Here is a 27,081-nt window from a genome sequence, read left to right on the forward strand (position 1 = left end):
GTCCTCTCTCTCTCCCATTCTCTTCCCTCTTTCTGTCTCCCTCTCTACCTCTTTCTACCTCTCCCCTTCTTTCTTTCTCTGCTTCTATTTCTCCTTCTTTCTCTCCCCTCTATCTCCCTCTCTCTATCTCTCTTACTCTTTCCCACTTTGTTTGTCTTCTCCTCTCTCCCTCTTTCTCCCTGTCTCCTCCTCTCTCTCATTCACTATCTCTCCCTCTCTCTCCCTCTCTCTCCCTCTGTCTCTCTCCTCCTCTCTCCCATTCCCTGTCTCCCCCTCTCTCTCCTTCTCTGCCTCTCTCTGTGTCTCTGCCTCTGTCTATCTCTCTCCTCCTCTCTCCCAGGCATGGCCTGCATCCCGACGCTCATGACTTTGCCACGTTGGGCCATTTTACCGGCCCCCTGCAGTAAATCCCTCCAGTAAAATCTCCCCGCTGTACGCCAGAGGGGCCCCCAGCTCAGGCTGGAACAGGGAGTGCATACCTCCTACCTCTCATTATGTATTAAGCTCTGTGCAGTTTCATCTCCATCTTCCTTTGCTCCCTCGATGTCTCCTCCTGTGTTTTTGATGCTGCTCGGTCTGTCGTTCCTGCTGCTTGCCAGCTGCCACTGATGCTGGCTGAGAGGAGTAGGGGGCTGTCCGAGCACCGGGCCGGAAGCGTACGGAGCACCTGGGCTGCCCGCTGTCGGGAGAGTGCGTCCAGCAGGAGACTCGTAGGTGCAGTCAGGGTGACAGCACTATAAAGGGACTCCCCACTATCTCTGGAGATGTTTAGAACCTACGTTCTGTCTTCTGTGAAACACACAGAACTCTCTCAGCCCCAATGTGGGAATATAGATGGTGTCCACATGGCATCGCGCAGGTCCATCCGCTGCAGCGTAAGCTTTCCAGACTGTGAAATCCAGTAGGTCCAAATAGTTGGACCTAGTGGTTCTGTAAGGTGAAACCTGGGCTCCATATGTAGTGATTTTATGTGGCAGAACCTCGCAGCATCGGTGTGTACCAACTACTCCAGGATGCGCCAAAGATCCAGAGGTTGTTTTTAACTAATTTTGTGGGGGTTTATTTACCCTCTGAATAAAATGGACACCCCTGACCCACCCCGCTAACCTCCTGTGAGGTCACGTGTGATTGCTAATGGCTCGGGATTACGGAGTCATCAGGCCAGCTGCTAGCATGGATGTAATCTGCTTGGAATGTGCTCAGGAGTCATTAACCAGGGCAGGAGAAAACATCACTGGAGCATTTTCACTCGTGTTATCGGCTCGCCAGCACCTTCGCTTAGTTAATACCAGACAGAAGCTTCCAGAACATACAGGTGGCCTTCAGTGAACCTCCTGTTGCTTGTTCATGTTGTTTTTGGCATTTTTTCTGCTTCGTCCCGTCATCCTGGTACAGTTTTAATCTGTATCCCAGTGTCATGTATGTATGGGAGGGAGTTAACTTCAGGCCTGACCATTTGTTCTTGGGTTTTTGTTCCTGTTTGCTGAAAATGTTTGGCTATTTGGCTGGACTTCCAAGCCCGGCAAGATTAATTCTGGCTCTGACTGTGGTTCTGACTGATAGGCGTCAGTACTGGTTTCTGGAGATCGTCAAGACTGAGTCCTGACATGTCTGTAGAATGTGCATCCTGACAGCTCTGGGACGGAACCGGCCAGCGTTCCTTCACTGCGTTGTCCCTGGAAATGGAAGCCTTGCTGTTCCCCGCAAGATCCCGTATCCCTGGTGACACGCGGTCACTGTCCTGACCAGAGCCTTTCTCAGTGTCTGTGACGCCCACCAGTCACACGTATACAGTATCTCCTTTGACTGTCTCGCTGTGTTGGGAGCCTTTTCCGAAACGAGGGTCCTGCCTCGAAAGTGGGAAAGGCAGCCGCTTGTGTCCCTGCTGGTGATGCGCTTTTCTCGGTTTTATTTTTAAAGCTTCTCTGTAACGGGAGAGCGGTGCGGTCACCTTCCTCGCAGGCCTCCGCTGCCACCTGTGGTGTCCTGTCCTTTCTGGAGCTGTGCCGACGGTGTCCCTGGGACCGGGGGACGGAAGGGCTACGGCGGCGGGTGGGCAGCCGGCCGGCTGGGCGGGCGGGCAGAGTGATGACGCCACGGAACTGTTATTTCTGGTCTGGTTCCATGAGGATTACAGCTGATCTAAAATTGGTGTGAGGCTCTGGAGGCATCAGATCTCTTTTGTGTTTGGCACTGACTCCCCAGCCCTCCCTCCCTGGGGCAGCGAGGCCTCGTTCTCATTCAGGGGGAGCTTTATTCCGAGGCCCCGTGGCCCTTTCACTCAGCTCCCCACATCACCCCCCCCCCCCCGTGTCCCGCTGATAGCTGATTGGCCGGTTCGCTGGGAGCCTTTTGCCTTTGGCGAGCTGTCCGGGCTCCACGCCGACCCAGATCTGACGCCGCAGAAGCAGCTCCATGCTTGGGCTCTGTTACTCTTCTTCGCAGTGACTTTGATTCCGTGCAGCTCTGGAATGTATCCAAAGCACCGAAACTCTATAGATGACTAACACACAGTGCACGCTTGGTACTATTTCATATTTCAGCGGTGTACCCGCTACTAATATGGAGAAGGACTGTCTGCATACGGAGCGTAATCCATACGCTTAGCTTACATAAGGAGACCACAGATGTCTTTTCTCGAGGGCCGTCATCGATGCAAAGCCAAGGTACACTGCCAAGGGGTGGGGTGCAGGGGGGGACCCTCATGGTAAAATTCGTCAACCTGGGAGGGGGGTTTTTGCAGACGAGGCTGGATTATGCAGTGTTTGTGGACCCCTGGTTTACATACGTCTGTCTTCTGTAAGCACTTATTCAATGTGGGGTCACTGTGACCCTGGAGCCTGTTCACAGAAGCTCAGGACAGGATAGCAGGCACCTAGGACAAGGTGCCAGTGCATCTCGGGGCTCACATCCCATGGGCACTTAGAAACACTGTTTCCCCCGGGACATTAAGCCACGGGCTGCCCTCTGCTCTGCTGACATCGCACTGTTGGTAAAATGCAGTGGCGGCATCGCAGTGTGGGATGCCGTGCCCGATTTCTCCCTATCTCTTTTGGCTGCAGAAAGTATTCAAACATAAACTGGAATTGACGCTAGCGGACGACTGGTGCGCAGTTTGCCAAAGTGACTGGTGTCCATGCCGTCTCTGTGCCGTTAGCCTCCAGGGGGCGCAGAGAGAATAAACCAAACGTGACCCGTTTGGGGGTGACGAGGGGCATCGGCTTTGATCATTTAAGAGTCTATGGGCACATCTCAGGAGACCTGGCTGTGCCCTCGACCCCCCCCAGTTCCCCCGTTCTCTCTGTCCCCCCCACCCCCAGACCAACCATCCCTGCTCTGAGGCAGGCCCATCTACCTATGCCATCCTCAGTAGCAGAATCCCTACCTGTCATTTTAGCAGAGGGGGGCTTTTAAAGACTCCCGTTATATGATTATCATTTAATGAGGTCTTTGTCTTATCTGTATGAAGCCCAGCAGTTAATTAAGGCCGGTTTAGCAGCGGAGCACTGATTCAGTCAGTGGTGCTTTGGCGGAGCACTGTGCGTGTGAGTAAGGCGGGGCTTCTGATGGATGACATCATGGCCGCCGGCCCACCCCTGTGAACGAGAGGCTCCTCCTCACCCGGTGTCCCATTGCTGTATACATACAGCCACTGCAGCGGGGTGTCTGTGCTCTTCGTTGTGGGGGCGGGGGCCTCCCCTGATCCCAGATCAGCTGAGAGCTACAAATTACAGGTGACAATGGGACCCCACGCTGCTCCTAATGGCGTGCACCTAGGTGCAGCCCCCTGAAGTTGGGTGGGTGGTAATGCAGCAAGCCGATCTAAACCAGGCAGGTGTTCAGTCATACTGACTCCAGCCAGACTTTTCTGGACGAGGTGGGGGCAGGAGTGGGCTTGAAACACAATCTCAGTCACGAATAACTGAACCCACCAAAACAATGTCTATTGCGTCTTCAGATCCAGAATGAGCTCTTTTTGTTGGACAGAAGCTGGTCTCAGAGTTGCCAAAGCAAAACACAGACGTTAAAAAATATTACTTTGTTCTAAAATGTTATTAAACAAAAGAAAGATGGAATTCTCCAGGGTCTTAAACAAGCAGGCACTCTTCACCAATCTAATAGCTTGTGAGAATCCAGAGTCCTATAAAAAGAATGCATTTTAACCCACTGGGTTAGTGCACAGAATCTTCAGTAACATAAGCGCCATTAATAAAATGTTAAGCATTTGGAAACATGGCAGTTTGGGGAGCAAAAACCTTTGCTGCTTTCTGAGCAACATTGCTGCCTGCTTGGGAGCCTTGCCAGTCCTGTGACCACGACTTTCAATTTTTAAATCTGCAACGTAATGGGGGGAATTACAGTTGGTACCAGGGAAAAACACCAACAGCTGGCAAATAAGTGCGTCACTTTGCATTTAGAGAGGGAATAGAACATTTTCGTCCTCTCAAAATGGTTATTTTTTAGACTTTCTTATATTAATGCAGCATAAATACTTCACATGTGAATTTTTTTCTCGATATGGCTATGGGACTCCACTAGAGGGCGCTACAGCATGCCAGTTAGGGGTGGTGTGGTCGCGCTTCGGTGCCCTTTGATAGGTCTGCTTATTGACGGCACTTGGTCGCTCACTTTATTGCTCCCCCAGCTGGAGCAAACTGGGCTGGGTCACTGTGGCATGGGCCTCTGGGCCGAGCCCGGCGACCACTGTCTCCTCTGCAGCATACGCCTACCGGCGGGAAGCTGGTCGCCAAGGAGACACCCTGCAAGCGACTGCTCTCTGCTTGGCCTCTTTCGCACTCCCCCCCCGCTCCTTTAAATTGCAGTCGTTTCCTCTCAGAATTTCTCCATAATTACTCACTAATTGCTGATGCAAAAAATTGCTATTATTTTATTTAAGGTTCCCAGGAAAAAAAAGTCAACCATGGGGTTGCGTCTAACGTTATGTCCCTGCGTAATTTCCTCATCCATTTACATTACGTTACATTACAGGCTAACTGCTGAGGGTCAATAACAGGCAGTTTATGGGATTGCGTTTTGCGGCAAAATGTGGCTTTGCCGTGCGCTGTCGGTGCCGCCGTTGTCGCTGAGAAGCTGAAGGGGGCACCGTAGAGAGGAGTCAACGGGATATACCAAGAACTGAGAGATCTGTCGCTGTAGTGGGGCACGGAGCGAAGCTACAGATTTATGTGAAAGTATTATAGGAAGGAGTAGCATTGTTATACTGAAATGTCTCAAATTCTTCCATGAAGGGACTGATAAGGGGCGACAGGCTGACTCAGCAGCCCCAGCGCCTCACACTTCCAAGGCTGGGCTTTTGAATCTCGCCTCTGCTTGCTCAGTGTGCTGTTTGCATGTTCTGCCTATTCGCATGTCCTTCCAAGGGGGGTAGCTTCCAAGCCCCCCCATCCCTGCTTAAGATGGTTGCTAGTAAACAGATGGGTGGATGGTTGGCACTGATCAGTTACCCCTAATCTCTTCCGTGTTTCCCACATTGTTTAATTTTTGTTTGAATTGATGTGCGTGAGCTAGTATGTGTCTGTACAGACAAACTGCAACGTGGAGTTATGGCGATCTTGCCATAGGCAGGGGGATACCACTTTGCTGGTCTTTCTATTGGCAGGCAGAAGGCAGTAGGCAGTATGATGGTCTTACTGTAGGCTGAAAGGAAGGCAGGAGTACAGTGTGATAGTCACTGCAGGGAAGGAGAAAGTAGGAGTGCAGTGTGATGGTCTCTCTGCAGGGAGGGAGAAAGCGGGAGTGCAGTGTGATGGTCTCTCTGCAGGGAGGGAGAAAGCAGGAACACAGTGTGATGGTCTCTGCAAGGAGGAAGACACCAGAAGTACAGTGTGATAGTCACTGCAGGGAAGGAGAAAGCAGGAGTGCAGTGTGATGGTCTCTCTGCAGAGAGGGAGCATGCAGGAGTGCAGTGTGATGGTCTCTCTGTAGGGAAGAATAAATGAGTAGCAAAGCGGAACTCTAGTTTATCATCATCGCACACATGTGGTGTGGTGATGTTCTTCATGAGCACGGAGACAGCAGCGCAGGATAGTGGGGACTGGTGGCAGTGCAGAGCTCCTTTCCAGCTGACAGCATCCACCTCCATCTTGCAGTACACAGAACACACCTCTCAATTCGGAGGGGTGCTCCTCTGTCCCACGCCGTCCCACTGAGAGGAAGGGAAGAAGGGAAGAGAGGGCCAGTGACACCAAACAAAGATGAGATGCAAGTCCAAGAATGGCGAGGGAGGGAGGAGAAAGGGGGAAAGCATTTAACGCCCTTTATATCGATATAGCAAAAGCAATTATGATTTCCTTCACTGCAGTCAGAGCAGATTGTTATCAGTCGACCACAGTAATCGGCAAGCGTTTTCCAGAAAACAGCCTCAGGTCTCAGATCTCATCTGCTGTAGTAATGTGCCGCTTCGGGTGTTTTCAGATGCCTTCCAGTCAGGCAACCAATCAGAGCACTGTGCTCTGTTCTCTGCCAATCAGAGTTGTTATTATTCACTTTTCCTTCTTCCCTGTTTTTATCTTCTTCCAGTATGGCCAAGGACGCTTACCAGTTTTAGTATGCCTATATAAACCAGTGTCTCTACGCCGCACATCGTTCTAACCTTAGATACAGTACCGACATCTGATTAGGCTGACACCATAATATCCGACTGGCTTACGCTCTTAAGCCTCTTGAAAACTTCCATATCTTCCACATGACAGACCCTTGCCTGTGATCTGGTACTAGGGCCCAGAGAAGAGGTACATCTGCCTGCCCGCCCTTCGGCCTGATCGGAGGACCTCATCCCAACCTCAGGAACCCTGCACTTCACCATATCATGTGCCTTTTAATCCCCAGCTCCATACTGTCTGTGGGTAACCTGTCAGGCTTGCAGCTGGGTTGATCTCCACGTCACCAATGCGATGCGGCAGCTTGCATCTGCACTCGAGGGTAGTTGACAGCGCCTTAAAGTTGGTTGGTGGTAGGTCAGATGGGAGGTCACCCTCCAACATCAGCCTTGCCCCCAGCAGTTGCTGAGCAAGACTTGACCTTTAAAAGCACCCTGCGGCATTCCTAAACACCTCCTCCGGCACGGTGTGGGCTTTGGGTGAGGGTCGGAGGCTGCATGCGAAAGTGCGAGCCTCTTCCCGGCCCCCTGCAGCAGTGCACTGTGGGTTACGGCTGGGCGGAGTTAAATAAACATGTCTCATTTGCTAGCGGTACAACACCGTGATGGAAATCTTTCTGCTACCGTACCTCTGCTGCTTTCCAGTGGGGGCGTAGTCCTCGCACTGTACTCTCACTTCATTAAATGTGACTCTCTGAGCCCCATTCTTTTTGGACCTGCCTAAGAGATGCTCTCTGCTGGCAGAAACATTTCAAAATGTTCGAAGGTCAATCCGAAACGGTGGGATGTGGACACGAGCGGCTGAGTAGAACAGCGGGCCCCTCTAAACTAGTGGAAGAATCCACTTCCAGAGAGTAAAAGTGTGCGATGTTCCTGTGGCAGTCTGACCTTTCTCCCTGACACGACATGCCTTGGGGGGGGGGCTTCCTGGACTTAATGAGAGCTGACCTTAAAGGGTGGTCGTCGAGAAGAGATCATCCCCACCTCAGCCAGCGTTTGGAACACGTCTGTTCACCCTGAAAGCCTCCATTTCCTCACAGCTGTGTTTTTCTGTCGAAGCCAAACATATGGTATTACATTTGTAATCAATTTCATACATTTATAATTTATTACTTTTTTTTTTGTTAATTTGTCTAATAAAAATTGGCCTGTTGTTGCTCCGGGTAAAATAGACGAGATGAGAAGCCTTGAGGTTTGTTCATCTCTAAATGGAAAACAGAATGTCATCTCAGAAATCAGAATTTAGTTTAAGTAGTAAGAATTTAGTTTATTGCGAAGTAAGTTGGCCTCGCAAGGTCTTCTTTGGTACAAGTGGTGCAAAATCAAAGCAGCAAAGAACAAACAACACAAAAGCTGTATCATATGCTATTAATATATTAATGTAAAAATATGAAATAGGTAGGACATGTACTGAATATCGGAATATGAAATGTATGATGTGTGATGTTGGGTGGCATCGGTGTGCAGTGGTTAGCGCTGTTGTCTCACTCTGGGACCAGCGTTCGAGTCTCCATGGCTCCATGTGTGTGGAGTCGGCATGTTCTTCCTGCGCTGTCGCGGGGTTTCCTCAGGCTTCTCGGTCCAAAAACACGTTCAGGTTAATCGGCATTATGAGATTGCCCGTAGGTGTGAATGGTGTGTGAGTGCCCTGTGATGGGTTGGCGCCCCATCCTTTGTTGTTCCCTGCCTCTGGGATGGTGTCCGGACCCCCCCCCCCCCCCCCCCCCCGCCGACCCTGAAGCACATACAGGAAATGGACGGGTGGATGATCTGCAAAGTAAAATGGGCAAAAGAAACAGATGGTGCAAAAACGTGTACAGAGTCAGCGTCTTTGGGGAAACTGGATTTTTAATTTTTTTTCCACAAATGAAAGGTAAAGCGTTCATTTCCTGGCCACTGTCGTTCTTAGAGCTGCTAATCTAGAGGAGAGGTCACTTCTGAGATGGCTGTGTCATCTTCCTGTTGGCCAGCTCTCGCCACATCGTCATCTCCTAAACGCTCCCCAAGCTCGTATCCCTCCACCAGCCCTGGGGCGCTGGGACACCTCCCCCTACCCGTCACCTCCCTTTGACTGCCTCCCTCCACCATGAACATGATGCCCGTTCTGAGCCTCCGGCACACAAACCTCTTGCCCGGGCTGAAATCCCCAGACTGCACTCCCGGTACCTAATGTGCGCGATATGTGCATTTCACATTCTCGGTTTCCAACGTGCGCGAGTTTGCTGCAAACAGTTAAGTGGGAATGTATTTTGGAGATTCCCGAAAGATCACAGAAAGTCATAATCGACATATAAGCCAGAAACAGCTGTATAAACAACATTGAAAATGATTTGGATCACATAAAATCGTGTATAAATATTAGCGTCATTCAATATTTGTTAGTGTAAGTGCATACCATATTTTTAGTTATTTTTGGTTTTACAAAACAACACTGGGCACGCTGCTCACCTTAGTCTCGGCACCCAGCCTCAGTCATGTGTCACCTGTGTCTGTGACCGCTGTGGCTTTTACACTTTACAGTGCCGCGAAGGTTAGATTTTTAATTATGAAGTATCATTCACAAATTTTCACAGTCGCGGTGATCTCCGGCCCCAAACCCTTGCCAATGTGAAGGAGTGACTGTATATTCATATGGGGGTTGCCTCCTGCGATAGGTCTCGGGTCCAGCATTAAAACCTGCATTCTGCAGGGCTGTTTGTCCTCTGCTGGAATTGTTTAATGGAATGAGAGACGTTTCTGAAGGTAGCGCTTCCTCGCCTGTTATCTCGTTTGCTGTGAGAGGTGCTATGTTTGATATAATTACCTGTGTTTCCGGGTGAGTCGGGCAGTTACTGGAACACAAGATGCCCTTTCATCCCCTGCCCATGTCCGCCGGTCCCCTTGCAGGGTTCTCATCGTTGCAGAATGTCAGCTTCCGCCTCTTTCTTCATCCTCGATGCAGATGAATTGCCGTGGTAACTGATTTGTTTTCTCCATCTCCAGGTCTTCCAGAAAGGTGCCAGTTCTGTGTATGAAAACCTAAACTGTGCCCGGGGAGGGGGTGGGGGGGGGGGAAGCTACACCAGTAAAGTCAGAATCACCTCCTGTTTACTGTGGATAAGGGGAAGTGGAGGAATTATGCGCGCAGTCACACACACACAGACACACACACACAGCTTATGCCACCAGCACCCTCAGCGTGCAGGCAGACAGGAGATGAGTGCAAGTTCTCAGGCAGGATTTGGCTAAATGAGGCCCCTGAAGGCTTGGCTTGGGCTGCTGTGGCTGTGTTGTCATGAGTGGATTCCCAGCCCACCCTTTCTGTCAGTGCCTCTCTATACCAGAGGAGGCCACAGCAGAGAGAGGGACCTCGCCGCAGCCTAAGTGTCAGGGAGAGATTGGGGGGGGGAGAGAGAGAGAGAGAGAGAGAGTAGGGGAGAGTGATGGAGAGGTGGTGAGAGAGAGAAAATCGGGGAGAGTGGGAGTGATGGTGAAAGAGAAAGTGGGAAGAGAGCGAGTGATTAAGGGAAGAGTGGGGAGAGATGGAGAGAAAGACTGACATGGGGAGAGCAGGGCAGAGACAGAGATGGGGTGATAGTGTGAGAAAAAAGGGGATAAAGTGAGGGAGATGGATGAGAGAGAGCAAGGGGAGAGATGGTGAGGGGAAAAGATAGACGAATGAAGAGAGGGAGTGAGGGAGGTATGATAGAGATGGAGGGAGAATTAGAGACTGTTAGCAGAACAGTGATACAGGTAAGTGTCTGCACACACAGATACGACTCCTATGGTGTGCGTGACTCCTCGCAGGCTGCACCGGCATCCTCCCACCAGCAGAGCGGCGATACCCACCCTGAGCAGGGTCCCTGTATGGGAAGGGGGCTCGGCGCAGTCTCCCGCGGCGGCCTCCTGGGGGAGCATGGTGTTCCATTATCAGTGTTTGCATTTCAACGCTGTTTGGAATATTTCGGAATACAAGGCTCTCGTTCTGTATGTGCTTGTTCTGTAAGCCGCTGATGAACTGCAGCTCACCCATGGCTAGTGAATAAATGAATATGTACATCATTCGATAAATATTAATGACGGCAGTGTTGTTGTGTTCTCAGCCCCTGCGGATGTGAAGTGCCAGGCCCGACTCGAATACTGTACTACAGAGCAGTGCACGGAATTATCTCTAGGAAGATGCATGCCCTTAAGCTCCCTCTTGTGGCAATTAATGGTAGTGAAATTTTGTTTTCTCATTTCCTCCCTGGAGCATATTACTCCCATCTCTCCTTTGTCTAATTAAATTCTTCTTGGTGCCGGAAGTTTAGTTTAATCAGTGAATTGGGCGGAGCTTCGTTGCATCAGAATCATATTTGAGGGCAAAGTACAATGCCCTCGATTAAACTTTGTCAAAGGAGGCTGGGCATCATAATTGTAAAGTGCGGCAGGTAAACGGAAAATGTGCACAGCTTGAGTGCTTTGATTACATTCGGCTGTTGGCAAACGAGAAATGGGAAGGTCTGCTACTGGCTGTTGTTGTTCTGTGGTTGCTGACTGTTACCCATGACAACAGGCCTGATCCCAGAGAACCAGAAATTACCCTTCTTTACTGTCCTTTACTGGTCTCCAGGGAGCATTTGTCTTTTAAACGCAGGCAAACACCAGTAGCTGGAATAACGTCGACGCACAAAGGGGTTAGACTGGTGAACTTGGATTAGGCATGTAAGCTAAGGCCATTAACATATCAGGATTTGATGCACACAGGGTGGGCGTATGTGGATTGGACATGTGTTCAGTGAATGAATCAGAAAAGCAAAGGTTTCCACGAAGAGAAGAAATGTACATAAATAGCGAGTGCAAAAGTGATCGCATGCCTAGCTGCCAATGCCAGACTAATCCAGACAGAAGGTGGGATTTCATAAACGAAACCGAAAATTGGAGTCGTTTGCGAGTGGGCCGTCATATAAGACGTCTCCTGTCTACAGCATCTCATCTGTATAAATGCTATGAACCATAATGTTCTGATGGTTGATGACGCATTCCACACCAGCAGGATGCTGTTTTCCATTAACGTGTGCTTATCGGAAAAGCATTCCTTTGGAATGTGTGTATAAATAAGACTCATTCAGATGGGAAGTTTTTGCATGTTTTTGGACTGTGTGAACCAGGGTTGGGTAATTCAGGTCCATAAATCCAGATAAATATTTTGTTTCAGCCAACCAGATGAGTATAAAGAATCACCATCATAGGTTACTCAACTGTTTGCTGGAAAGAAACAGTTTTTACTTTCTGGACCGGAACTGTCTGCCTCTGGTGTGACCCCATGCAAACTTCATACACACTTGAGGCAGAGAAAAACAAACAATTTGGAGTAGCGAAGTTATGCGTAGATAAATGCATCCTCTGAACTCTACAGCGTAACGGTTATCAGGGAGGGGGCTGCTTTGTCCGTGATGGTGTCACACAGGGGGAATGAAGAAAAATGACTTGTTTGCAAACTGTAGCCTCCAGAACGTATGAAACGTTGCAGGTGAGTTAGTACAGAAATCCTTAAGGATCAGCACCAACGTGGTGCTTCGTAAAGCAAGATGTATGGTGCCGTGCATCTGTGTCCTGTGTGGAGTTACTGTTTTTCTGGTAAATTCTGATACTTTGCAAACCTCCGGGAGTTGAAATTGTATCTGACCACCTCAGTTTAGCCTCTTTATTGAATCTCTTTAATGTGCCATGAGTCATATCCTGCAACTAAGGCTGATTAACCATGTGAGTTAGAAATTCCGACAAATCTTGCCTTGGGAATGTGGAGGACTTTGGAGAAGACATGACGTGCAAGTGGACCCTCAACCGGGTCAAAAGTGGAGTTAAGCCGCAAGAACTCAAACGACAACACAAATCTGCAGACTCGGCGAACTCATTGAAAGACGGCGTTTGATGGGTCAGCCAAACAATTAATTTAGGGTTTTGAGATGCGACTGGAGGCTAAATTGAGTGACATAATTTATGCAAACGAGATTATTAATATGCGGGGTCATGTTCAGCCTTCAGATGAAGAGCTCATTTTAAGTTCCAGACCTCGGCACAGTCTCCAGTTTCATTACTACGAATTATGAAGAAATAATACCTTTAACGGCCAGTTTCTTTTCTGTGGCCTCGGTGATATGCTTATTTTAGGGGGAAGGAAAAATACATATAATCTCCTATTTGGAGGCATGGTTATAAGGGCATGACCTCCAATGACTGTCCGAGTCAGCACAAGTCCAGCATTAATGTCAATTAGATCCCCTTAAATGCTCGTGGCAGACCAGTATAGCCCATTCACTTTCTTAAAGGGAAAATCTGAAGACGTGGTTGCCTCAGGCCCAGTGGCTTTGCTTTTAGTAGCACAGAGGACCAACGTGGTGTGTGGTTGGGTTAGCATGGTGCTGCATGGGGTCAGTAGACTAAGGCTCGGTTGGGTTCTTGTCGTGTTCGGGGGGGCCGGATCTGATTCTGGGAAATGACGACTCTTAAGGATGGATCCAGTACCAGAAAAGGCTGGGTATTAAGGTTATTCACAGATTCAGGGGGCTGAGTTTGGTTCTAGAGAAAGGAAGGCTAGTGGGCTAGACTCTGAGTAGACTCAGCATGTCGAGGTTGGGTCTGGAGACGGCCGGCTGCCGTTCAGAGTCTGCTTTCTCTCAGTGCCTGATTTTATTTAGTGCGTAACCCGGATCTCCCTGAACATACTTTTGCTTGTATTCTTCTGCATGCTGCGTACTCTGGGGCTACATTAGGGGCATGATGGGGGCGGGGGTGTCTGGGGGATTCAGCAATTGCTCATTTGTTCCACCTATGGTAATTTACACCATGGCGTCTGACACTGCACTTTTCACTTTCCTTCCTCTGACACCCCCACTCGTGCCACATTCATCCGGCACCACAATGGCCCCCGCTGCCTCTGAATGCAAATGTTTGCCATTAACCATTCACACTTAAGTGACTCATTTAGAGCCATAATTATTGCCTTTTATATCCTTTATTAGGAAGCCGTATAATTTTAAATTGTTGTGGGAGGAAAAAAAGGGGAGAGGGGAGGAGAAAAATAGAACAATTAGGCTAATTGTGCTCGGTTATATGGCGGGTGAATGAATCTCTGGGGCGGGAAACGGCCGTAGACGCAGGGGGCGTGTCTGCTTTTTATGGCCCGATGTACGGGATGAGTGCTGCGGCCCGGCGATAAGCCTCACGGGGGCCGCTTGCTTTACGGCGCCTCCTCAGAGAGACCCAAGCCATCACAGCCATGGGTGTCACCGGCCAGAGTGTGGGGCAGCCCTGTCACATTTCCGATCATTTTATCCGATGATTTTTAGTGATGTTGCACCACTGCAGCTGTGACTGCGGTCGGGAATCCCTCGGAAAAAGGGCTCCGTTAGAAGCCCCTACCTTCCCGTCGCCCCGCGTGATGTGGAGTGGAATCGCTGAGGATTGTGGGTAACGGTGGTCAGCGGGCCAAAGGGTCAGCAGTGAGTCACCCCCTCAGAGGACTTATGAATGTTTTATGTGGAGATACCATGACTCTTACCCTTGTGATTCTCACCAGGATCCAAGTTAAAGGAAACACTGTAATGAAAACTAGAGAGCAAAGGAAGTGTTTATATAACATTTACGTTACATTTAGGCACTTTCATCCTGGAGTAGCTGTATCGTAATGCATAGCATAATACATTTAATATGTAGTTGACTGCGTTTTCTGTATTGACAGAATGTCTACAATTATTTTATTTGGACTTTGGGACTTTCAGTGGCAACTTCATGGAATGAAGTGAGCATAGTGGAAATTCCAGACTATAAAAATCACGAAATATCTGTCCCCTACTCATCATAGTGGTTTATTAGGGGGTGTGAAGCTTGCGGATGTTGAAGATGGTGAGGTCCTGACCTGCTGGGTACATGTTCATTTGAAGGCGCTCTTGTTCTGCTGGGAGAGATCAGAAACTTGGGTGCCATGCATGTAGTGGGTTCAGAGGTTACAGGCAGGCGGCGTTTCTGGTTGGTTGGAAAAGGATCTGCTTGCACATATAGGAAGGCCAGGCAGATAGACGTGAGAGAGGACCGGGGTGTTGGGTCAGGGCGATTCTTCTGATGCTGGAAGAAGGTAGCACTGGCGTAGATAGTGACGGTAAGTTAATGGGGCTGTAAAGACTAGTACCTGTATTTGTGGTGGATTTACAGGCAGAGTCTCACTAGAGGCAGAGGCAGAGTCTCACTTGCTACTTCCTCAGCAGAGTCTCACTAGAGTTTGTCTCTTGTGAGAATGGATGACTTCAGTCTCTCAAACATGCTGCTTCTGCTCTGCAGACCAGCCAAGATTCAGGAGACATAACAGCCAGACAGAAGATGAATGAAAGCATTTGTGTAAACAGCTTACCACTGGTGGGGCATCCCATCCCATCCCATCCCATCCCATGTCATCCCATCCCATCCCATCCCATCCCATGTCAGCCCATCCCATGTCATCCCATCCCATGCCATCCCATCCCATCTCATGTTATCCCATCTCATCCCATCCCATGTCATCCCATTTCATCCCATCCCATCCCATCCCATCCCATCCCATGTCATCCCATCTCATCCCATCCCATCCCATCCCATCCCATGTGACTTTTGCAGATGCCGATTAGTCTGACTTGCTGTTGCGTACATGGAATAGCGCACCTACCCCTCATTTGTCTCTACTGTGTAACTCGTAATACGATGTTCTGTAATTGCAGTATTTACTAATGACTTCCTGAAAGTAAAGGGGAAAAAATCCATGCTTTAATTAATATAGTGTTTCTCGAAATTGAATGTTAACGTGAATTAAAACTAATCTCCATGCTCTGCTTTTTTAGCCCCATGTTGCGGAAGTGAAAATGCACGACATGTCCTCAGTATCCAGTCTCATTCCCGCACAGGTTAAACTGCCTCTTTAAGTTGAGGGGCTGTTTTCATTCTTGGTCCTAAGCGTTTCATGGCGGGGGTGGGTAGGTGGGGGGGGGGGGGGGGCTTCTGCCAGCGAGGACGGTCCCCGTGACCTCACGGTGAACCCAAGCGGTTGCCGATTCTCCATAGGCTAAGGACCACTGCACATTGACTGTTTGCTCAGCCTTGCGGCACAATCGGGAAAATCGAAAGCACCTTATTTATTTCCTGAAGATGTCTGATGGCGACCTCATCCTTCTGCGGGATTTCCTGGCTTCCGTTTCCCCAAACCATTCCGTTTCAGCTCCTTTGATTCCGATGGAACTTTCAGATGTATGCTTTTCAGAGAAGCCTCGACTCTGCTCTCGGGTCCGGTTCTGGATGCTCACTCTTCTGCCGGCTGTCAGTTACACTGAGAATCAGCTGTTGCCGCAGGCAGAAAGGCCGCTGCCTACAGACTGAAAGGCAAGGCTGCTGGGTTTCCTGTAACCATGGCTTTCTCAGAAGCTTTCCTTCTTTCTTATAGAGTATGGATCTGCTGTTTTCCTGGGTATATCAGTATGGCGTGAGAAGACCATCTTGGAAGATCAACTCGGAAGATCTGCCATGATAGGTTGGCAGCTTCTGTAATAATGGTAGATCATTTACGAGTCTACATAGAAGACTGGTTTCAAACCTTGTGAGGTCCATAGGAGTCCATGAATACAAGAATCACCCAAAAACTAGTCAAACTAGTCGTACTTAGCCGTGGTGTATAAACCTGCTGCGGTAAAACTAAAGACTAGGGCTACTGCAGTTAGTCGACACAGTCGACGACGACGCTAAAAAAGGGTCGACATCGATATTTTAAATTTTATTTTAGTAAAATCACCTTCATGATTTCTAAAATGCTTCAGTTTATTATTTCAAATGTTTTCCTTTAATATCACTGCGTAATTATGGGAGTAGTTCAAATTATCACCGAACAAAAAGGTAGTTTTACACCGTGCAAAGTGCGATGGCGTAGTACAGCGGCACTGACGCTATGCAGGAGCGCCTGAATAGAAAACAAAAGGCTTTTAAACATCTTTTGTGCTTGTAGCTGCTAAATACACTAATTATTAAAGCCATAAAGTTGTTTGCCTGCTGCCTTAGAATTTCCATTGAATAATGAAATGTGTTTGTGAAAACGTTTAGTCTGGAATCTGAACTTATTCTATGTTGACTGACAGTGCCGTTGTGTGTGTTTGTGCACGTTGGGCTTGTTGGGACTAGCGATGTTTTCGTAAGCTAAAACTGAAAACTGAAAAAAATTATTTGTGAACTCAAATAAAAATGAAAACTAACAAAACACGGATGACGTGATGGTCTTTCATTGGCCGTATCAGCACACCAGCAATGTCTTTTACCTTGTTCATCTCCTCTTTTGAAAGTTGTAATGGCTGCTGAGCTGTCTGTTTCGTCATCGCCACTTCGGCGCTCATCGCTTGTGTGATTTACCAAAACGGTAGTAAGTGGCATGTTTGCATAACGGAATCGAATGAGCATAAGGATACTGCACATTTATACAGATTGGTAACTTTTGGGCATCACAACATGCATCTCATTACTATTTCAGGCAGACAATCTGCCTATGGAATTGTGGGCAAAAATAACGTCCATATAGTGCCGAAAGGTCGGCGTCCATTACCTAAAGCCCGGTAATGACATACAGCTTGTTGTCGTCCCAAATAAAATGTACTTAAATTAGATTAAAGTTGATTTTTCTGGAGGAAAATTAATCATTTAGAATAATCGACCAATCTGTAAAATACTCAATAGATTAATCCAGGGGTGCCCAACTCCAGTCCTGGGGGGCCGGAGCCCTGAACATTTTTGGGTTTCCCCTCATTTAACACACCTGATTCAACTGCTTGTGCTAATTACCACACAGCTCATGAGCTGAATCATTTATGATGGAACAGGGAAAGAACTAAGATACACAGGGCTCCGGCCCCCCGGGACTGGAGTTGGGCACCTCTGCATCAATCCATTGAAAAATCGCCGTTAGCGGCAGCCCTACGAAAGAGTTTATCCTAGTGAACCTACACATGTGTGTTACACACTAGCATGTTGCAGTGCACCAGAAGGGATTCTCATGCACTCTTATGCAGTTCTGTCCCACAGTACTGCAGTATAACATCAGGCTGTTTTACGCCAAGGTGTTTTGTTTGGAAATAATCCTCTCCGGTGGTATCACTGATAATGATGGGGAACCTCTGATTTTCTGTCTGAAGTGCTGATTCTTAGTGAGTATAGATGGTTTCGCAGAGGAGACACGGAGAACCTTGACCGAATCAGTCATGGCCTCGTTTTGAAGAAGTGGTGGGTCAGACACTGATACGGATTGGTATTTCTGCGCTTAAAAATAAGATAGTCTTTGCGATTCCTGGATTTCTCTCTGAAAAGAAGGCATTTGAATAATTCATGAGGGAGATGCTTTGTGTACAGACTCTGCTGATTAAACAGGTAGGAAGCAAATCAGCCCAAGAAAAATGAAAAACAATGGAAATCAAATGGCATTTTTTCAGAATATGAAGTCGTGATTGGCTGTCACGTCCATTCTGCTTTAAAATATTTCGCACCTCTTATCCAAACCATCACCTTGAAAAAGTTGAGTTTGTGGTTTAAGTTCGAGTATTGAGAATTATTCTTTTTTTTTTTTTTAGTAATCTGTCAGAAGTGCTTTCCCTTCTGGCTGAATTGAGTGTCACTTCTTTAAAGGGACCTTACAGACACTCGAGGGTGGAACCAAACATGCTGTTTTCCATCTGACACTCAGGTGTCTCGCTGTCATGGTGGGGAAGCATGCAGGCTGGACCGATGCACATCACTGTCATGTGATTCATTTCACGTAAAGCAGTGAGGGGCATTGCAGGCGTGTCAGCACAGCGGGCCACTTTCGGCTCTAGGTGCTGTGCGTGTAATTATAGTAATGAGTTTGGGAATTATAATGGGATTAAGGGTGGGATTGGGAGATGTTTGTAAGTGTGCATCTGGCCCAGCCTGCCAGGAGTACCTAGCTGATCACGGCATGTGGGACATGTGCACGCGCACACACACACACACACACACACACACACACACACACACACGCATTTCTGAATTGTGGCCATGTTCACATGGATAATGCATATTTACTTACTATATGTCTTTAGTTAGCAATGGTAAACAAGTTTAAAGAGCTGACATTATAATATTTAACATGTTTTGTTGGCAAAAAGTATGATAAACCTTGGGAATTTTTGAACATCTGGAAGTAATTTTTATGGAACAGTGTGAAGTCCTTATGCCTTTGACAGTTGTGACAAAAAGACATGAAGTGAAGGATCTTTTGTCTAAAAAGCCTCATGTTTGAGCCTTATTAAAGCAGTATTGTTGCCAGTGCTCTGATTGACTGGTTCTAGGCATTTATACTACCATCACTGCTCTAACTGGATCTGGACATTTATACTACCATCACTGCTCTAACTGGATCTGGACATTTATACTACCATCACTGCTCTAACTGGATCTGGACATTTATACTGCCATCACTGCTTTAACTGGATCTGGACATTTATACTACCATCACTGCTCTAACTGGATCTGGACATTTATACTGCCATCACTGCTCTAACTGGATCTGGGCATTTATACTGTCGTCACTGCTCTAACTGGATCTGGGCATTTATACTGCCATCACTGCTCTAACTGGATCTGGGCATTTATACTGTCGTCACTGCTCTGATTCTCACTTTCTATGCTTATATTCTGCAGTCACTGCTCTTATTCTCACTTTCTGTGCCTGTACGCTGCAGTCACTGCTCTGATCCTCTGTTCCTGCAGACAGGTCTCTGATTCTCTGCTGCTTGAATGTTTCATGCTGTAGACGGTGCTCTGATACACACCGTTAAGCGACACGCACATCCTTGTGCAGCTGACGTGGTTCTGTCTCCATCCCGTCACTGTAGCTGCTAACATTACAGACTCCCATCTGTCTAAGTTCTCCTTGTGGGAGATGCTGGTGTCTTGTGGGGATACGGCTGAGACTTGAGGTGACTCATTTGACCAAAGGCAATGTAATACTTTTTACTGAATTTCATATGTTCTGAAGGCTGTTGGCAAGTAAGTCATTGCAAGTTGGACGGATGGATAGACATTACCTCTTAGCCAATGTTTTTTTTTCTCTGAGGTATGAAATAGGAGAGAAATGACAGAAAGCACCAAGTGCTGGTCATTAAGCCATCTAGGGGGAAAGCAGTGAAGTCCATGCATTTAACAGTTTGTACTTTGACCTGAATTATAGGTGTGCAAAAAAGTACATTTCTACTGTCCACCAGCAGGAGGCAGTGTTGCCTCAAATTACAGCCATTTGTCCCTTGCCAATCGGAATGGAATGGGATTCCTTTAGCAGTCCAGTATCATGTTGTGTTGTTTTCTGTAAAAGCGAGAAGTTATTTTTCTGTTAAGCTGTCAAATCTAAGCCCCTCAGACATGATTTAGTTCTACGCATCTAACAAGAGTTGTACAATGACATTCTGATGATGCAGAGTCTGTACCAAAACACTCACCAAACGAATGGAGTCAATGGTTGTGTAAAAGGCCTCTTTAGAATTGATCGGCATGTCAGCCTTATAGATGTTTGAGGGCTGTGTGGGAGTGTCAACACTGGTCACAGAGAATCACACGTCGCTGCTCACTGTCTATAACAGAGCCGCTCAGCGTTTATTACAACTGGCAGCCATGCCTGGTATATAATTTGGTGATGACCAAGTGTAGCAGTTGTAGCGCATTGTGGGTAAAAAATGAGGACTCTGGTCACTCTCACATCACGTGTGCTGGAACGCCGGGAAGCCGGAGCACCGCGAGGCTGAATTCCCTGCGCGGGACTCCCTGCTCTTTAAGCCTTCCTTTGTTTGACGTCGCAGGGATTGGCAAAGTTAATGTGTTGTTTGTGTGACCAAGCACAGCCGAGTGTGTTGGTGTGTGACGCGTTTGTGTGAACAGGCTGCACTGCTGTGGGAGAACAGCTGCACCCCCCAAACCCAGCCCCCCCCCCCCCACGCTTGTTCAGCTGTTGCTCCCTTCCTCTGCTTCACACTCCTTTTCGCTGTTCCCAGTACAAACATGCCCCCTCCCATCCCCCCTCAGAAGGTACTGACCCACTTCTCTTTTATTAACGTGCAATTAACATACACCTTCCCCCGCCACCTCTGCTATTTGGACAGATCGCACGCTGATTAAAGTGTCACTGGTGCCTTCCACTAAACACACACTTCAGGACATGAAGGACATGGAAATGATCACAAATGGACCGTTTATCCTGTGCATTTTCAATTGCGGTTATTTACTGTGCATGTGCCTCGGAGGCAACATCATGTCTCAACAACCTGACCTATGTTGCATGGGCCCCGCCCAGCCCCGCCCAGCCCCGCCCCATGCTCCCGTTGTAACCCAATAAATTTGGGACTATTCCATTGCATCCGGGACTCGTCGGCTCCTCCCTGAGGCTGACTCTTTCCCATTTACGCCATGGGACTTTTGAAAAATGATGTGTGTGCCCCCTTCCCCAACAAATGGTGGCAGTTACATATTTAGACCGAATGCCACTTCCTGAAGGACACCCCTCCTCACCCCCCAGGTCTTTTATACGCAGTGTGACCCAAAGCTTCACAAAAGAGTCATTTTCCTTCATTCTGTGAAGTACTTTCTCAGTCACTCAGCCCTGTGCTTTGAGGTACTTTCAGGCCAAATACCGCCCAACGTGGGCCCTGCTCCCGGTACTGACTCATCCAGCTCCTCTCTCAATAAAAAACTTCCAGCATGTCATGAATGGCTTGACGTCAGGGAGAGATCGTCTTGGGGAACGAGCTGACCTCATTTGAACCCACCCACCGTTTCCTCACAGCTGCACTGCCTGTCAGCCGTTCTTTCCCCCCCCCCCTTTGGACGGGAGTAGACTCCCAGCGTTACGGTTGTCTGTTAGCAGACTCCCAGCGTTACGGTTGTCTGTTAGCAGACTCCCAGCGTTACGGTTGTCTGTTAGCAGACTCCCAGCGTTACGGTTGTCTGTTAGCAGACTCCCAGCGTTACGGTTGTCTGTTAGCAGACCCTCAGCGTTACGGTTCTCTGTTAGCAGACTCCCAGCGTTACGGTTCTCTGTTAGCAGACTCCAAGCGTTACGGTTCTCTGTTAGCAGACTCCAAGCGTTACGGTTCTCTGTTAGCAGACTCCCAGCGTTACGGTTGTCTGTTAGCAGACTCCCAGCGTTACGGTTGTCTGTTAGCAGACTCCCAGCGTTACGGTTGTCTGTTAGCAGACCCTCAGCGTTACGGTTCTCTGTTAGCAGACTCCCAGTGTTACGGTTCTCTGTTAGCAGACTCCAAGCGTTATGGTTCTCTGTTAGCAGACTCCCAGCGTTACGGTTGTCTGTTAGCAGACTCCCAGCGTTACGGTTGTCTGTTAGCAGACCCTCAGCGTTACGGTTCTCTGTTAGCAGACTCCCAGTGTTACGGTTCTCTGTTAGCAGACTCCAAGCGTTATGGTTCTCTGTTAGCAGACTCCCAGCGTTACGGTTGTGTGTTAGCAGACTCCCAGCGTTACGGTTCTCTGTTAGCAGACTCCAAGCGTTATGGTTCTCTGTTAGCAGACTCCCAGCGTTACGGTTGTCTGTTAGCAGACTCTCAGCGTTACGGTTGTCTGTTAGCAGACTCCCAGCGTTACGGTTCTCTGTTAGCAGACTCCAAGCGTTACGGTTCTCTGTTAGCAGACTCCCAGTGTTACGGTTCTCTGTTAGCAGACTCTAAGCGTTATGGTTCTCTGTTAGCAGACTCTCAGCATTACGGTTGTCTGTTAGCAGACTCCCAGCGTTACGGTTCTCTGTTAGCAGACTCCAAGCGTTATGGTTCTCTGTTAGCAGACTCCCAGCGTTACGGTTGTCTGTTAGCAGACTCCCAGCGTTACGGTTCTCTGTTAGCAGACTCCAAGCGTTATGGTTCTCTGTTAGCAGACTCCAAGTGTTACGGTTCTCTGTTAGCAGACTCCCAGCGTTACGGCTGTCAGTTTTCAGACTCCCAGCGTTACGGCTCTCAGTTCGCAGACTCCCAGCGTTACGGCTCTCAGTTCGCAGACTCCCAGTGTTATGGTTCTGTGTTAGCAGACTCCCAATGCTATGGCTCTTGGTTCGCAGACTCCCAGCGTTACAGTTTTCTCTTAGCAGACTTCCAGTGTTACGCTTCTGTTAGCAGGCTTCCAGCGTTACAGTTCTCCGTTAGCAGACTCCCAGTGTTATGGTCCTCGGTTTACAGACTCCCAACATTCTCTGTTTGCAGGCTCCCAGTGTTACGATTGTTCGTTCTCAGGCTCCCAGCTTTACAGTTATCTGTTTACAGGCTCCCAGTGTTGCGGTTCTCCATTACTGGACTCCAAAGCAGTGCCATGCTGCGCTGCCGCATTTGGGTTCTTCTGCGGGCTGTTCTCAGTCATCAGAGGCTGCAGCCTTGACGGACCTCTGCTGTCTCTCCCCTGTTTGAAGGAGAATGTAAAGAACTCAAAATAACTGGGTCGGGGGCATGGCGGGTGGGCATGAGCCGCACCTCGGGAGCATCGGCTGTAAGCGATCCATCATGGTGACACACAGAGTTTGAATGCAACGTATTAAGATGAATGTTTGTGGTAATGAGGCTCTGGGAAGAAAATGACGCTGATCGATAAAATCCACGCACAACCAGGCTCGATTCAGGATGAACTGTATTCGCTGTGTGTGTTTCTCCATCCCGCGAGAACCATTGTAATGCTGAGGAACATCTGGGTCTCTCCTCTTTGGGGACGGTGACTGCTTCAATTCAGATAAGCGCCCTTTGACCCGGAAGCATAATAGCGTGAGCTAGAATTGCCACCTGTCCCTTATAACAGTGTTTCTCAAGCCGGTTCCCGGGAAGTCCCAAGCGGTCCATGCTTTTGCTCCCTCCCAGCTCTCAGGGAATTGAGCAAAACCATGAACCATCTGGGGATCCCGGAGGACTGGTTTGAGAAACACTGCCTTACAGGATTGTCCTGCATTGAAAAATAAACTGCTGCATCCCGTATTATAAGAGATGGGTGGCTCCCCTGACGGGAGCAGCACGGATTCGGGTAGCGTGAGATTTGGAAATGTTATTTACTTAAAGGATAAGGGCCCTGAGATGAAGTAGAAAATGAGAAGTGTTTGTTATGAAGATGGAATTGAGATTTTTGAGTTTATAAAGAATGAGGAATGATGCTTGCGAAGCCTGAGTGAACATCTTTTTTGGCTCGTCTGTGAATAACATGCCCTGGGAGTGTGGGTCACTAGCTGCCCTTTTCACGTTGTGCAGCAACGGGTGACATTAACCACTATTTTATGAGCCTCTCATGCTCGCCGTTTCCTCCCGGGTTCCCTGTCCTGAGGGTGGCGTCCAGCGCCACTGCAAACCGAGAACAGAATTAGCAGCTGTGGATGAAGGAAGGATTAGCCGCTGCTTTGACTGTTTTTGTATGATGTGATGTAGATTCTTTTTTTTTTTTCATTTTTTGATTTTTTATTAAATCTTTGTGTAGCAGCAGCCGGGCCAGATAAGGCGCTGTGTGACCAACCGATTAAGGAGTGATTTGGTGGTTGTAGGTACAAGTTTGGGGATGGTGAGGCTGGCTTCAAACTGCAGTCGTAATGTGAAGCGGTGGCATCCAGGTCCTGTCTCTACATTTTCCTGGCCAGTTAGCTAAGTCAGATAGTATCTGGTAGCAGGAGAACAATGTGGCCTTGTTCTCTGGGTCTGCTTCTGAGCACTCTTCTGCTCAGCGCTGGCTCCTGGAGGCCGGTAGGGTTGGGCTTTTTACTCAGCATATTCTGTGTTTCTTCAGCCGGGCCGTGAAATTAAGGAGGAGTTTAACCTCACTGTGTTTCCACGATGGTCCATGAACCGTGATATCTATTGTTTATAGGTGATCAGTGCTAGCATTTAGCCTCGGAGGGTTTTTTTTTTATGTGATGTAATGAAGTATCAGGCAGGAAAGCCCAATAGCACGACTGGCTTCCCCTCGTCAGTGGCCATAGGTGTTTGTGGGACTGAACGTTTCTGGGTGATGTGTGATTAGCAAATGGCATGAGCTGGTGGATGATTAGGATTTTTGACTTCTGCTCCTGGCTGTGTTGTGGAGTGTGCCCATTTTCTCCTTGTGTTGTTGTGCCTTTCAACCAACCTTCCTTCCTTCCTTCCATCCATCCATCCATCTTTTGTAACTGCTTATCTACAGCAGAGTCCTGGGAAGCACGGAGCCATGGTTTGTGAGAATTGTTAGTAGGGCTGAGCGACAGAGAGATCAAATATCATATTGTGATTATGAACATCCGTATCGTCCTCAATTCGAGTATCATGAGTATTATGTGTAACTTATTTCCTTGCATAATTAACTGTGAAAATGCACTGTTTTTACACAAATATCATCACGGCATGAGTCTGTTGTTAGCGTAATCTATCATTATACCTGTCACATGCTCCATAACTATTACTGAAACAATATGGTCATTATAATCAGACAATCACAAAACAACCTGTCCTATTTTGCTGTTTTCTACATATTTTTGTATGACTTATTTATTAAAATTAGATTTCAGTTTACAGTCATTTTTCATGTTCTGAATCTGTTTAAGGGCAATTCTAAGGGAATTTTAAGCAAAAGCTGAGCATTGAAGTAAAGAAATAATGAGTTTCATCATGATAATTATCAATATTTCTAGATATCAAATAAAATATCATGATAAAATATTTTGTCCAGCCCTAATTGGTGGTATAATATTTTGGTGTCATGAAACTTGGGGTACAGAACATCCCCTGCCTTGTGTCCTATTCCTCCTGGGAAGGGTTGTAGGTTCACGACCTTGCACTATAGAAGTGGTTATACATGATTTATGGATGATTCAGCTGATTATGGTTATGGCTGGGGACGCCACAAGTTCTGAGTTCATTAGAGGTTTGGTCCGAGGTTGTGCCGTTTGAATCCTCTGACCCATTTGGAAAGAACGATGTTGATTGAAGTTGATCCTTTATGAATGACGTGTTCGCAAATTATGACAGAAAATCCCAAAAAAGTACAGTTAAATAGTGATGCAAGTTTTTCACTGTGAAGCAGCAAGCTGTGACGGCTTCGCATCTCTCCTGCGCATGTATTGATGTGTAATTTCATGTCTTGCAGAATTTGATCACCGGATGATTCTCTGTTGATTTTGTGGGGATGACGAGCTTTTGGTGATGAAAAACTGTGGCTTGAAGACACGTTTGAGAATCACTGTAAAAGGGGGACAGCTTGTCTATCAGAGTCAAAATATCATGGACAAAAATCTGGGAAAATGCTTCAAAATAGCTATGATTTTATAAAAAAAAAAAAAAAAAAAAAAACTGGCATTCTCCCAATGATCTTTGCGACTATGAGATGAAATATTTAGTGCTTGCGGGACTCTGGGATGAAATATTTAGTAAAGATAGGAAAAGTAATGGGAGGCCTTTGTCTATTTTCTGGACTGCTAGTCACCAAGTGTGAGCCTGAATTTGTGGTGCGGGAAAGCTGGAAAAAACCCATAACCCCTGAGGCTTGATCCACAACAAAAACGGTTCAACTTGGCGCGTAATCGTACATATTGAGGAACCGCAGTAATTATGCCCAGGACACGTGATCCCTGTTTGTATAAATTTTCGTTTAGTTTGACATTTTGCATGATATGCTGTAATTAAGACCGTCAAATTAATGATTACCTGTATTGTTTTTAGTATTTTTCAATCCTTTACGTGTAAAATTTATGGTTGCATGCTGTGGTTGTTATTGCGCGTGAAGTACGATTGTTCCTTAAGCTCTCGTTTTGTGTGGATTCGCACATTCTAAAATAATTAGTAATTTAAATGAGTTTTGGTTTAATTAAGACGCTGGTTGGAGGAGCACACAGTGGGTCCCCCAGGTACGGATCTGAAGGGCCCAGACTTTGCCATCAATCTGGGCCGGCATGGAATGAGTTCACTCACCCAGCCAGCCAGGTAATTTGATCAGCTTGGTAATTAACCAATCCATCAAAAAAAATTAATGAATAAGTAAAGACTTTTCAGTAGCTGCCCATTCGGTCGTCCGTGACTAAACGAACAAACTACTCAGTAAATGAAGGCGTGCTTGTTCCAGGCAGTTTTAATGGGCAGAGATAAGGAATTACCCATAATACCCCTGGGGTGAAACGTCTGAATGCCCGTAATGGGCTAGGCCCGGGGGAGCCTGGGTGTGATCCAGCATTAGCCCAGGTGGTGGCTAATCTCTTAGCCTCCAACGAATCGCAGAGAGCTTGTGTGGCGGACCTCGCACCCCTGAAGGCTTTGCCTCCTTGCTGCTGGCAGAGATGGTGCACTGATTTGTCGAGGCTCACTTTTAGTCCTGGTGTGTGGGAGGCCATCTGGAGTGCTGTTTGTGGGCACCGCGGCCCAGAGTCTCTGTGGCAGTACAGTGTGTGTGCGCAGGAATGTCGCGTTGAGGCAGCCGCTCGGGGGAAGTTGTGCAGTATATCA

This window comes from Brienomyrus brachyistius, chromosome 9 (genome assembly GCF_023856365.1).
Source record: "Brienomyrus brachyistius isolate T26 chromosome 9, BBRACH_0.4, whole genome shotgun sequence".
Lineage (NCBI taxonomy): Eukaryota > Metazoa > Chordata > Actinopteri > Osteoglossiformes > Mormyridae > Brienomyrus > Brienomyrus brachyistius.